Below are 13,096 nucleotides of genomic sequence, written 5' to 3'. Positions count from 1 at the left end.
GGACATCTGCTTTTGGTGTTAGTTCTAGGAGGCTTTTTAGATCTTCATAGAACCATTCAACTTCATCTTCTTTGGCATTAGTGCTTGGGGCATAGACTCAAATTACTCTGATGCTGAATGGTTCACCTTAGAAATGAACTGAGACCATCTGTCATTTTTTTTTTTTTTTTTTTTTAGATCAATGAATAGAGTATGTGAACCATTTTTTGTTTTACTCTAACATTTCTTAATTTGATTCTGGTTTAAACTCTCTCTTAGAGCAACAGCAAGTCCAGTTGCTAGAATCAAGTGTCCATTCAACTACAGCGATAGTTTTAGGGATTTAAACACATAGCCTAGTATTTTAACCCCTTGAATAACAAGTAAAAACTACAAACTTGAGCAAGCTGGGCTGTCTGCACATTTATTCTTCTCACCACTGCCATTAATCTGGAGGTGTTTTACAAGGGTCTTATTTCTCCTTGATCTATCACTCTCTTGTGAGTCAGATATAGTCATGCTCATTACCAGAGTTTGAATTAGCCTCTTCCTGCCCATGTCCCTATAAAAGAACTTGTAACACAGGCCTACTCAGTATCCCTGCTCTATCTCATTGGTCCCAGGAAACAGTTTTAAGGATGAGAACACTAGCCATGTCAGGCCAGAAACCTACATGGACTTGCGCACCACATATTGGAAAAATGTTTTTCTTTCTCAAGTGTTACTATTATGATAACACAAATCTGAAACCACCTGTGATATTCTTTGTAACCATTCAGGGCTAGACTACATGGGAATGAACCTAACATACTGGATGATAATGCTAACAGATGGAAGTGGGACAGAGAGAATGAGTCTGTAAGTCATAAACACCCCTGAGTCTAGAACCATCTAGAGATGATTATGTAATTATATAAATGGAGAGGGAGGTTTGACAGAAGGTTTTCTATAAATGATTTACCATTTCCTTCTCCAGGGGATCTTCCCAACCCAGGGATTGAAGCCAGCTCTCCCGCATTGGAGGCAGACGCTTTAACTTCTGAGACACCAGGGAAGCCCTATAAATGATTAAATACTAAATATTTTAGTTTTGATGGCCAGGTGGTCTCTGTCTTGATTATTCAATTCAGCTCGTATAGTGTGAGAAGTCAAAGGCAATACATAAAGGAATGATTGTGCCTTTGTTCCAATAAAATTTATTTATAAAAAAGAGATAGTGGCTGCTGGCCATAGTTTTCTTAAATAAATTTAAGAAAATAAATTAATAAATAATTTAAATAAATAATATTTATATTATATATAATAAATAATAATAATAATAATAAATAATAATAAACTTAAATAAAATAATACATTCTTTTTTTTTTCCTTTAGTTAGAATTAAATATATGTCATTTGCTGTCATAAGATGTTCAACTCAGAGAAAAACTTTCAGTGTCGTATTTGCAGAAAGTGTATCTTCCATGAATATCTTCTGTAGACACTCAACCTGCCTTTCCTGCCCTATTTTCTGCTCTTTTTTGAGTAAATGCAGCATCATAATGGGAGTAAGATAAAAGTGAGATTGTGGTTCAGGGAGGGGACTAGTAATCTCTCCATTTAAAAAGCCTTGCCCTTGCAGTGGAAAAAAAAAAACCTGCTTTGTTCTCTGACTTAATTTCCTGGGTCTCTGAGGGGGATGCTTTCTCCCCACTTTATTTCCAGGGGATCAGCTGCTCCACTGAAGGAAGTGAACAACAGGAGAGCTGCCTATTATTTTCTCAGCCCAGCTCAATTGTCTTTGTACTTAATGCCAAATCTTTTCAGATAACAGCAAAAGATTTTCTGTCAGTTGAATTTTGGGGTATAGTGAGTTTTCACCACAAAAACTATGTTCTTCTGTCTTCTTCTTTTGAAAGTGTTTCACCAGAAAATGTAGAGTACCTGCATTTTGAGCTGCTGGTCCAGTACTGTTTTGGACTGGGGCTTTGTTCAATATACTGAAATAAACACACCACACAGCTTTGGGGCATTTTTCTTTTTAGTCTGAAGTTATGGAAAATAGCTTCCTTGGTGACTCAGTAGGTAGAGAATCTGCCTGCAATGCAAGAGACCCGGGTTTGATCCCTGTGTCGAGAAGATCCTCTGGAGAAGGGAATGGCAAACTCAGTCCAGCATTCTTGCCTGGAAAATCTCACAGACAGAGGAGCCTGGCAGGCTACAGTCCATGGGGTTGCAAAGAGTCGGACACAACTGAACACACATACCATCATACGGAAAATAAAAGAGAGATGGAAGGGCAGACTCTGGAAGTAATTTCACTTTCCCAGAAGCCCCTGTGTCCCTCCAAAATTTCAGCAAATATACTAGAAAGAGTCTGATCCAGAAATAAGTGCTGGGACGAGTAATTCAAGCATATATGTATGTATATGAGGTATTAATCTTAATCTGGGGAGTGGAAATAAAAGAAGAGGCATTAATCAGAACTCTAATCAGTGAATTCTACAATAAGGTGGATCTCACCATATTTAGTTAGAAAAGCTCACATTGAGGCAATATCCAGGTAGTCACCATTTTCATACTGATTATATCAGGAAAAATGAGGGTAATGATTCAGATTTGGCAGCTGTGGTGTTCTCTTGTAAGAGAAACTAATAAAGGAACACTAAATCTTGATATACTTATCACATTTGGGCTGTCAGGAGTATATAATCTTCTCCAAAGTTTCTTGGATTTGTTCAGTGTAGCATATTTCATCAGGAAGAAAAGTCCCCCTCACCCCGCCTTTTGGAGCATTGCCTAAAGGAACAAACCTACATCTTCCCCAATTGTTGCATTTATTAAGTGCTTAAAAAAAAAAAATCAAACATACATACATGCATATCAATTCACTTGGGGACAAAGCAAATTCCACATTTGTGGAAATGTTTGCAAGACATTTATTTATATGTAAAAGTATATGTTTTTAACCCATTACACATTGTCAACATTCCTTCTGATCTCAGACTGAGAGAATAAAACAAGTGAACAGGCAAAGAAAACTTTGCATCTAAAGTGCAATACAGAAAAAGAAGTGCAGTACAGATAAATAGAGGTAAACACGTACACGTGTGTTTGCATGCACACACACGTGTTCAGATAATTCCTACCTAAAGCTGAAATGGATGCAGACAACTATGGTCAGTTTTACCTTCAACTGTGAGCTAGCTCAGTTTACCAAGGACTGGGGAAGACAGAACATTATGAGGAACCATAGACACTATTGTCCCTGTGGGTGGACTTGCGGTGCGATTAATGGAACTGCTAAAGGTATATCTTCTAACAACACAAAGGGAATGGAGTAAGGAGTACCTTTTATTTCAGTGCTCTTTCCCGTTTCAGGACATCTTCTGGATGCGAAGCCAAGGGTCGTCACATCACTGCACGTGCTCTCTCTGCAGGTAACTAGATGCCCCGGGACATTTTACAATGCGCTCACCCTCAGGAGTCCAGCGGTGCTCTGCTGTCCACCTCCTCGAGCTTCTTCGGTGTTTTGTTTTGTTTTTTTTTCTTTTACAGCATTTGATTTCGGAAAGAAATCATCTGAAGGTATTTCTTCTTAAAAATATCATGGTTTGGGGCTGGGCAGGGCGTGACTATGATGAAATTAGCGCAGGGGCTATGGGGCTGGCGCTGCTGGGCTCCACCCGGCGGCCCTGGGCCTGGCGCCGCCCTCCTCTTGCCGGGAGGTCCCGTGGCCACTGCCCATCTACGTGCTGGTGTCCGCTGACTGCTGTGCCCTGGGCACTGTGGGCTACCGCGTGGCCAATTTGCACGGCTGCGAGGAGGCCGCCCTCGAGCTGCAGAACCAAATCCAGGACCCTGGAACTGACTTGACCTGCGAGGGGATGTGCTCCTAGCACCCTAACTCCATTCTCACCTGGACAGCCTGCTTTTCCATCCCCGATTTAAGCGCCAGTATATTCTCTGGTGTTTCCATTAGGGTCTATGTGCTCTTTGAATTCTTCCCAGTCAATATTGTATTCTATAAAAAGCGTGATTTTGAGGAATAAAATTTCAATATCTTTGGATTAATGTAAGACTATTAGCATGAATATGTATGTATTTTATGCACACTGTTGGGAAACGAATTCTTAAAGATGTTGACTTCTTTGTAGAGTCCGAAGAAATCTACCAAATATTAGTATGACTTTCTGAACAGAGAATGTGAGCTTCAAGTGAGTAAGCTTAGTTTTGAGGTTTACTATTTCCCCACCAATAGCTTGGACAGTAGAAGTGAATACCTGAATCCAGTTTATCACTATTATTTCTAAATCTGTATTTATTTGGCTGCATCGGGTCTTAGTTGCATGCATGGGCTCTTCATTGTGGCAAGGGGCTTCTGTAGTTGCAGCTTGGGCTTCTGTCAGTAGTTGCAGTGTGTGGGCTTAATTGCCCAGATCCCATGTGGGGCCTTTGTTTGCCCAGCTAGAGATCAAAGCCATGTGGTCCTGTGCTGGCGATGGATTCTTAACCACTGGACCACCAGAGAAGTCCCCCATTTCTCTTTAAGTCTGAAAATGAAAGACAGTATATGCCCTATGTACCACACTTGATTATCATAAATAAAATCAGAGAATGAGATAATTCATTGTGTATTGGGCTACAAGAATTTTCACTGGAATAATGATTATTATTATTATTTTTTTTTTCCCTCACAGAGCTCAGTTCATTGACCATCTTTCTGTTTCACAAAAGTCACAAGAACAATTTTAGAGTCCTAAAGAGGGTTTTGTGTTTTTTTTTTTTCCCCGTACAGTACACTCTTCTCACAGATATATGCATACTTTTTCCATCTCGCTACACAAATTTGTTCCTGATCAACATCTAAAATTGCCTCATTGTTCTTATCTTCATTCCAGTACGTTTCCTCGCCATGTTTTATTTTCATTGCTAACACGTATCATTGTCTGATGTTATATATTTTTCTACATGTATTTTATCTCCCTAAATTGACTTTCTTGTAATAACTGCTATAACTCGTATTTTAGAATAATGAAGTCCATTAACCTGTAGAATAATCATATTCTAAAAGATTGACTCATATAAAAAAAATAAAATTTTAGTCTTTATTACTGTGGGATAAAAATCTAGATTTATGCCCAATGGTGCCTACAAACATTCTTTACATCAAAGTGCTTGACCAACAACATGTAAGCTTGGCCTTACACTTCAGAGATGCTTGACTTCTTTCCTTTAGCTGGGATTCATCCCTGCTAAACTCATAGTTTGAAAAAAATCTGTCAAATGTCTAAGGAAATGTTCACCATATATGGTCTTGCTGTTAACAGTTTCAGTCCAGATACTTAAATTATGTATTTATTTGTTTTAGCTGGAAGATATAGGCATCAGCAGAAATGTTTTTGAGTTTTTAGAGCTCTAAGCATGTTAGCCATTTTCACTGTATTCAATGCTTGTAGTTTTGTCAGTGGTATGCCTCTCACCAGTGACAAGAAAGTGAATTCAATCCACTGCTCTTAGAATGAAATGGCATTAATTAATTAATCTAGATTCTCTGTCACTATTGTTCCTTTGTCTACTTTAGCATTATAACTGGAAACTTTTATGGAAAAACACCACTGTATACTTTTTCATTCCTTAATTAAATAATTTTATTGCTTCTTCTTTGAAACCTTGCAATAGAGGAAAAATAGGAAAGTCAAATATTGGTTACAATTTAGAGAATAAAGAAATGCTGTGATTACTATCTCCATTGTTGAATTTAATGGCATAACAAAGTATTTGAGTAGATTTTATCTGAAAGTAGATAGTGAATAGCCAAAGAACAAACAAAAATTGGAGAACAACACTTCTTCTTCAATTGTTCTTGCCCTTGTTCTTAATGCATAGTCAGTCTTATTTTTATTGAATTATTCTCCTAATACATTTTGCAATAAGGATAAGGACCAACAGTGAACCCTCTTTCCAAAGAAATGAAAATGAGAACTTGGCATACAGAGCAGTCAGAGTAGCAGATGCTATGAGTGTATTTGTGCATAAAGTGTCTGCTAAGTGTTTGAAACAGACTTTGTGAATAATACAATAAAGAATAGTCCTCTAGAATTTCACTTGGAAATTAAGGCTTAAAAGCAAATAAGATTGTTGTTTTCCTTGGGGGATAAATTCATCTAGTAGAGTTGAATATTTTAGGTAGAAAAGTAGTGGTACAGACATGTACTCGTGGCTTTTGAAGTCTTAACATAAAATTAGCATCCTTTAATCTCTATTGGCTCAATAAATGGTGTTGGAGAAGACTCTTGAGAGTCCCTTGGACTGCAAGGAGATCCAACCAGTCCGTCCTAAAGGAAATAAGTCCTGAATTTTCATTGGAAGGACTGACGTTGAAGCTGAATCTCCAATAGTTTGGCCACCTGATGCAAAGAGCTGACTCATTTGAAAAGACCCTTGCTGTGAAAGATTGAAGGCGGGAGGAGAAGGGGACGACAGAGGATGAGAGGGTTGGATGGCATCACTGACTCAATAGACGTGAGTTTGAGTAAACTCCGGGAGTTGGTGATGGACAGGGAGGCCTGGAGTGCTGCAGGTCATGGGGTCGAAAAGAGTCAGACATGAGTGAGTGACTGAACTTAACTGTTTCAATAAAGGACTTTAGATATGTGCCTGGTGAGGTTTGCAATGTATCACAGAATGTAGGGTCATTTTACTTCTCTGGCAGTGTCACCAGCTATAAGTATTAAAAATAATAAAACTATAACCATTTGTATACCATTTCCATAATTATATATGACACCTACAACCTGAGTTTATCAACAAAAATGGAGATTTTGTTATCAGATTATGGATGTAGTTAGGGATTAAATATTTCAAAAATGTCAGAATGACAGCAGTGTTTGGAGCAACTAGTATTTGTGCCGGTCCACCTTTTATTGGGGCTTCCCTGCTGGCTCAGAGGGTAAAGCATCTGCCTACAATGTGGGAGACCTGGGTTGGATCCCTGGGACGGGAAGATCCCCTGGAGAAGGAAATGGCAACCCACTCCAGTATTCTTGCCTGGAAAATCCCATGGATGGAGGATCCTGGTAGGCTACAGTCCATGGGGTCGCAAAGAGTCGGACACGACTGAGAGACTTCACACACACACAAAAAAACTTTTAAGTCATTTGGTATTTTTTATTTCATTCCTCCTCACAACATCCCTGAAAGGTGATGATAAACCATATCCTTCCCATTTGCCACCTAGAGAAACAGAGGCACGCAGAGGGGAAAGCAAACTATACCGAGAATACCCAGAAACTGAGTCAAATAGTAAAATGAAAGTTATGTTTTATTTTATAGCCCAGGTTGTTGTGTATAGTTACAATTCATTCCCTTTTTTCCCTACATTCTAAGCTGGCCTGTTACATTTTAAGGGTAGATTTGAGGAGGCTGTTGTTTTTAATACAATTTTGCTTTGTTTGATACTTATGTGTTTAATCATTATTGCTGCTGGCTATTGTTCCTTTTCATGTATTTTAATACTTTAATCAATGGGAATTTTATTGGTACTTGTACCCTGAGGCTATTGAAAGTGGAGGGTATATTTATTTTATAAATATACAATGGAAATAAGAAAAAGTGAAACAAGTGGACATGGAGACCATGTGGGTAGTAAAGTGATAACATCTTTCAAGGGCTAAGTGAAGAGGTAGGGTCTTCCCTGATGAGAGTTTGCACAAAACTACCTGAATTGAAGATGCTGGTTCAATGTCTGTGCACTGTTTTCCAGCTAAAAAGTTTATTTCTTTATCCTGCTTCTTCAATAAACATTTCAAATTCAAATTTCCTATCAGACATTAATTGGAATCACAGTAATTTATTAAATATCTTGACTATATATTGCTAGCATATGCTGTATACTTGACTGTTTATTTTTTACTTTATATTAAATGTAGTACCTACATTTATGCAGACTTATAGTTACCTTTGTTTGTTTCATGTCTAATTCTACATTTAATTTTCTAAACATATACTTGTCTCTTTTTACCTGAATAGATTTCAGAATCTAGAAAACAGCTGTCATGCCGGATAACTTCTTTGAAACATCTCCCAAGAAGTGATATATCCTGTAACTTCTTGATAAATACTTGTGGGATTAACGGGGGACAGTGTATAAATCTAATATTTTAAAAGAAAGACTAAATTGTTCATTTATCATTGAAATAGTTTCCTTGTTTTCCAGTAACATTTTCAATAAACATAGAAACTGGGCAATCGTCCATGCTCATTTCAACCTCTTTGCCATATTTTGCAAAAGTCTCAGTTCTTATATTCTGGTTCTAATAAAGACAATCCCAAACTGAAAAATTCTTGCCATCTACTTTATGACCATAGGACAGAGGGCTAGGGGTTGCTGAAGAAACCTAACCCTAACATATCAAATGCGTAAATATGTTCTGGGGTCATCTTACCTAAATCTAAATACATGTAGGAACAACCATTAATGTTCTAAATTTTAGTTTATTTTTCCCAACTCTTCCCTCCCTGCCCCCATCAACTGTTGAGAGAAAAAAAGAGAGATGCAATTATTTCTTAGGACTTTTTAAAGATAAGGATTATCTGATTTCTTCCTAATGATTAAATTGATGGAAGTAGAAAGGTTAAATGTTTGGTGGAGCTGACCTTCAAATGAAGAAAGTTACCACCCTTTCTCAATTGTGCTGAAAGTTGCATTTCTTTTAATGACTCCACTTAGAGCAGCAGGAAGCAAAGTGATCATCACAAGCAGGTACTTAGACAAGAGTGAGAGGTTGGATGTGGACTGCTCTATTAAAACATCCACGTCTAAACAGGGCTTCCTGGAGCTTAAGTGCCCATTGCTGCAGAAGCTAGGATGCCATCTGTGAGTGCACAACAAAGCTCATAGTCTATCTAATGAGAGGAACTGCATCAAGGAGAGGTTCTTAAATAGATGAAAGATCCAAGGCATCTAATGGACAATTAGTTAACTTCATTCTTCAGAGTTTTTAAGCATCTGATAAATGGAGAAATAAAGAAAAAATGCTCCAAGGGAAACACCGAAGGGAATTAAAAGCAGTCTAAGAGGAAATGACTTTCAGGTTTTCTAAATTTTCAATATCATTCTGTGTTTGAAAGTAAAACAGTGATTATAGCCATTTTTCCCCTTTGTTTAAAATTGTGAGGTCTATGGCCAATACCATATGTATGTGATTAGAACATATGCCGGACTGTTGTTTGGAAATATATATATTACAGTTAGTACATTCCAAGCACTGTCAAATTTCATGAAATAATAACCAATAATGCTTTATCTGCAGTGGATCTTAGGGTTACCTGCTAAATTTTGTTATTTAGCAGATGGTGAAACTAAAGTTCAAGGGTTTAAGTGTCTTCTTTTTTTTTTTTTTTCTAGAAGTCAGTTTAAAATTATTTGTTTAATATTTTGTCTCTCCATCACACTGTTAACTTTAAGAGTTTAGGAAGACAAATACAATGATGGTATTCTAAGTTTTGTCTATGTAAATTAATTTATATTATTTTAAGGTAAACTATCATCAATGAGTTCTAATTTCTTGCTTCACACTAGACTAGGCTGCTTTAGTTCAGTTCAGTTCAGTTGCTCAGTTGTATCCAACTCTTTGCGACCCCATGAACCGCAGCACGCCAGGCCTCCCTGTCCATCACCAACTCCCGGAGTCCACCCAAACCCATGTCCATTGAGTCATCCAACCATCTCATCCTCTGTCATCCCCTTCTCCTCCTGCCCTCAATCTTTCCCAGCATCAGGGTCTTTTTAAATGAGTCAGCTCTTCACATTAGGTGGCCAAAGTATTGGAGTTTCATCTTCAACATCAGTCCTTCCAATGAACACGCAGGACTGATCTCCTTTAGGATGGACTGGTTGGATCTCCTTGCAGTCCAAGGGACTCTGAAGAGTCTTCTCCAACACCACAGTTCAAAAGCGTCAATTCTTTGGCACTCAGCCTTCTTTATAGTCCAACTCTCACATCCATACATGACCACTGGAAAAACCACAGCCTTGACTAGATGGACCTTTGTTGACAAAGTAATGTCTCTGCTTTTTAATATGCTGTCTAGGTTGGTCATAACTTTCAAAGAAAATATGTAGCATATACTTGTCCTCAAGGAATGAATATCTAGTTGGGAGAGAAAGATTCAGATACAAAATGATAGAATGCAATATATGAAGATATCAGCATGCTTAATATGGATAATAAGTGCTCTCAGTGGCCCAGAAAGGAGAGGTGGCCATGAGCCAGCCTAAATGAGGGCAAGTTCTCTCTAAATGGCCAATTAGCACTTGATAGTACAGAAGATGGTAGACTTTAGCCGTTGATTGCAGAACTGGGACATATGGGTGTGTGGTATTAGTTAGATTGTCTTAAATATAGGATAGTTAAGCATTGTCTCAATTTGTTTAGGGGTCAGCTAGAATTACTTTTCTTATTTAGAAACTTGAGATTTGAGTCACTGGATCCAACATCAAATGAGGGTTAATACTGATATCAACAGCAATCACAGCATTGTTATTTTATTTCTTCCCTTTTTAGATTCTTAACACAATCCCATGAGTTAGGAATTTTTTCACATTATAAATGAGAGAATTGAGACACAGAGAAAAGCAGATTGATTTCAGGAATGTGTGGCTCAAAACCACAGGATCTTAATTGTTAAATTTTATTCAGAAAAAAATTTTAAGCTTCAGGAAACCATCATTGTTTATGAAGCTAAGATCAAATATTAAAATACAAGTTAGCCTCATTATCATGAGTTTTTTCCCCACTGTGAACAGGACAGATCCCTCCCCAAACTTGAAATTTTCCCAAGAGTTTAAGATTTTATTACTAATATAGGAATATGCTCTATTAATGTCTCCTTTCAGCTCAGCCCCAGAGGTTGGTATTGATGGTGGCCGCTCCTAAATCTGGAGACAGCAATAAGCCCTGGAGAACTGTGTCTGTCATTTAAAAAGTTGCCATCTGTCTTTTTTTGATATCTGCTGTGCTGTAGTAAGTCACAGTATTTCCCTATCCTTTCAATGACAGCTCATGGTAAGATAAACTCACCATGATAAGATAAATGGCAACTTTTTAATGAAAACCACTATGTGTGAGCTGCTTGGTTAGGTTACAGTTCTTCAAAGTGCATCTCATACCTTATCCTCTAATATCAAAACCAATGACCTATTCTTCAAAGGATTTTCTTTTCAGTTCTATAACTTACATAATTTACTAAGTCCCCCTACCCTTTTTTTTATATCCTCTCAGAATGAGACCTTGAGTGACCCTGTAACTTTAACTTCTTATACCAATTTTTTTAGGAAGTGTTTGTTGAGAAGATAAAGGCATATTTTTTACACTGTTTTGAAAATCACATTTGAGTAAGGTGGGTGAAGTAAGTAGAATGAATCATTTTTATTTATTTGAATCACTTGTCTCCTCATAAATATAAAAGCACTTTAAATAGTGACAAGACCTGGATCTAAACCTGGTTCTAATTCATCATATCTATCCTACAACCAGCTGGACCACAGTTCCTCTGTCTCTGACTGCTGACCTGTCAGATAGGGATGCTCAGTACAACTTGGTCTAAAACTGATATGGATTCCACATCAATGAGAGGTGCTAAATGGCCACAGAGACATCTCTTTGATGTCCAAACTTATTGCTATGGTTTTCCTGGACATTTTTTAGTGTAGAAGTGAAAAAATGACTTCATACAATATAGATCTTTATACAATGATCAGGGCTTCCCAAATGATGCTAGTGGTAAAGAACGTGCCTGCCAGTACAGAAGACATAAGAGACAAGGGTTCAATCCTTGGGACAGGAAGATGTCCTGGAAGAGGACATGACAATCTGCTCCAGTATTCTTGTCTGGAGAATCTCATGGACAGAGGAGCCTGGTGGTAGACAGAGTGCTGGACAAAGGCTTATAATATTTAATAGGAGGCAGTGACTAAAACCATCCCAAAGTGGCAAAAAGTACAAAAATGCAAAGTAGTTGTTGGAGGAGGCTTTACAAATAGCTGCAGGAAGAAGAAAAATTGAAAAGCAAGGAAGAAAAGGAAAGATATACCCAACTGAATGTAGAGTTCCAGAGAATGGCAAGGAGAGATAAGAAGGCCTTCATTAAAATGGACAATGAAAAGAAATAGAGGAAAACAAAAGATTGGGAAAGTCTAGAGATTTCTTCAAGAAAATTGGAGGTATCAAGGGAATATTTCATTCAAGGATAGGTAAGGTAAAGGGTGATAAAGAACAAAAAAAATAAGGACCTATAGAAGCAGAAGAAATTAAGAAGAGGTGGCAAGAATACGCACGCAGAAGAACTATACAAAAGACATCTTAATGACCTGGATAAACACAATAGTGTAATCGCTCATCAGGAGCCAGATATTCTGGAGTGTGAAGTCAAGTGGGCCTTAGGAAACATTACTACCAACAAAACTAGTGGAGGTGATCGAATTCCAGCTGAGCTATTTAAAATCCTAAAAGGAGATGATGTTAAAATGCTGCACTCAATATGTCAGCAAATTTGGAAAACGCAGCAGTAGCCATAGCACTGGAAAATGTCAGTTTTCATTCCAATTCCAAACAAGGGTAATGCCAAAGGATGTTGAAACTACTGTACAACTGCACTCCTTTCAGATGGAAGTTAGATTTTACTCAAAATCCTTCAACCCAGGCTTCCGTGGTACAAGAACAAAGAAACTCTAGTATTACATGCTGTATTTAGAAAAGGCAGAGGAACCAGAGATCAAGTTGCCAACATTCATTGAATCATGGAAGAAGCAAAGGAACTCCAGGAAAACATCCATTTCTGTTTCACTGACTACACTAAATACTTTGATTGTGTGGATCAAACAAACTGGAACATTCTTAAAGAGACGGAAATACCAGACCACCGTATCTGTCACCTGAGAAACCTGTATGCTTGTCAAGAAGCAATAGTTAGAACTGGACATGGAACAATGCACTGTTTCCAAATTGGGAAAGGAGTATGTCAAGGATATATATTGTCACCAGGTTATTTAACTTAAATTCAGAATATTTAATGTGAAATGCTGGGCAGGATCAATCACAAACTAGAATCAAGATTGCTGGGAGAAATATCAACA

General features: G+C 37.8%; 1 long non-coding RNA gene across 1 annotated transcript; it reads left to right on the top strand.

Moving 5' to 3' along the window:
* Positions 1 to 382: 382 nt before the first annotated feature.
* Positions 383 to 12,860, top strand: LOC122425485. The gene is made up of 3 exons (XR_006264869.1): positions 383 to 393; positions 10,987 to 10,989; positions 12,715 to 12,860. It is a non-coding gene; the product is annotated as an uncharacterized LOC122425485 (long non-coding RNA).
* The last annotated feature ends 236 nt before the right edge of the window (positions 12,861 to 13,096 follow it).

Source organism: Cervus canadensis, chromosome 23, assembly GCF_019320065.1.
Source record: "Cervus canadensis isolate Bull #8, Minnesota chromosome 23, ASM1932006v1, whole genome shotgun sequence".
In the NCBI taxonomy this organism is placed as follows: Eukaryota; Metazoa; Chordata; class Mammalia; order Artiodactyla; family Cervidae; genus Cervus; species Cervus canadensis.
The sequence above is the reverse complement of the archived record's forward strand: the minus strand, read 5'-3'. Positions and strand labels throughout refer to the sequence as shown.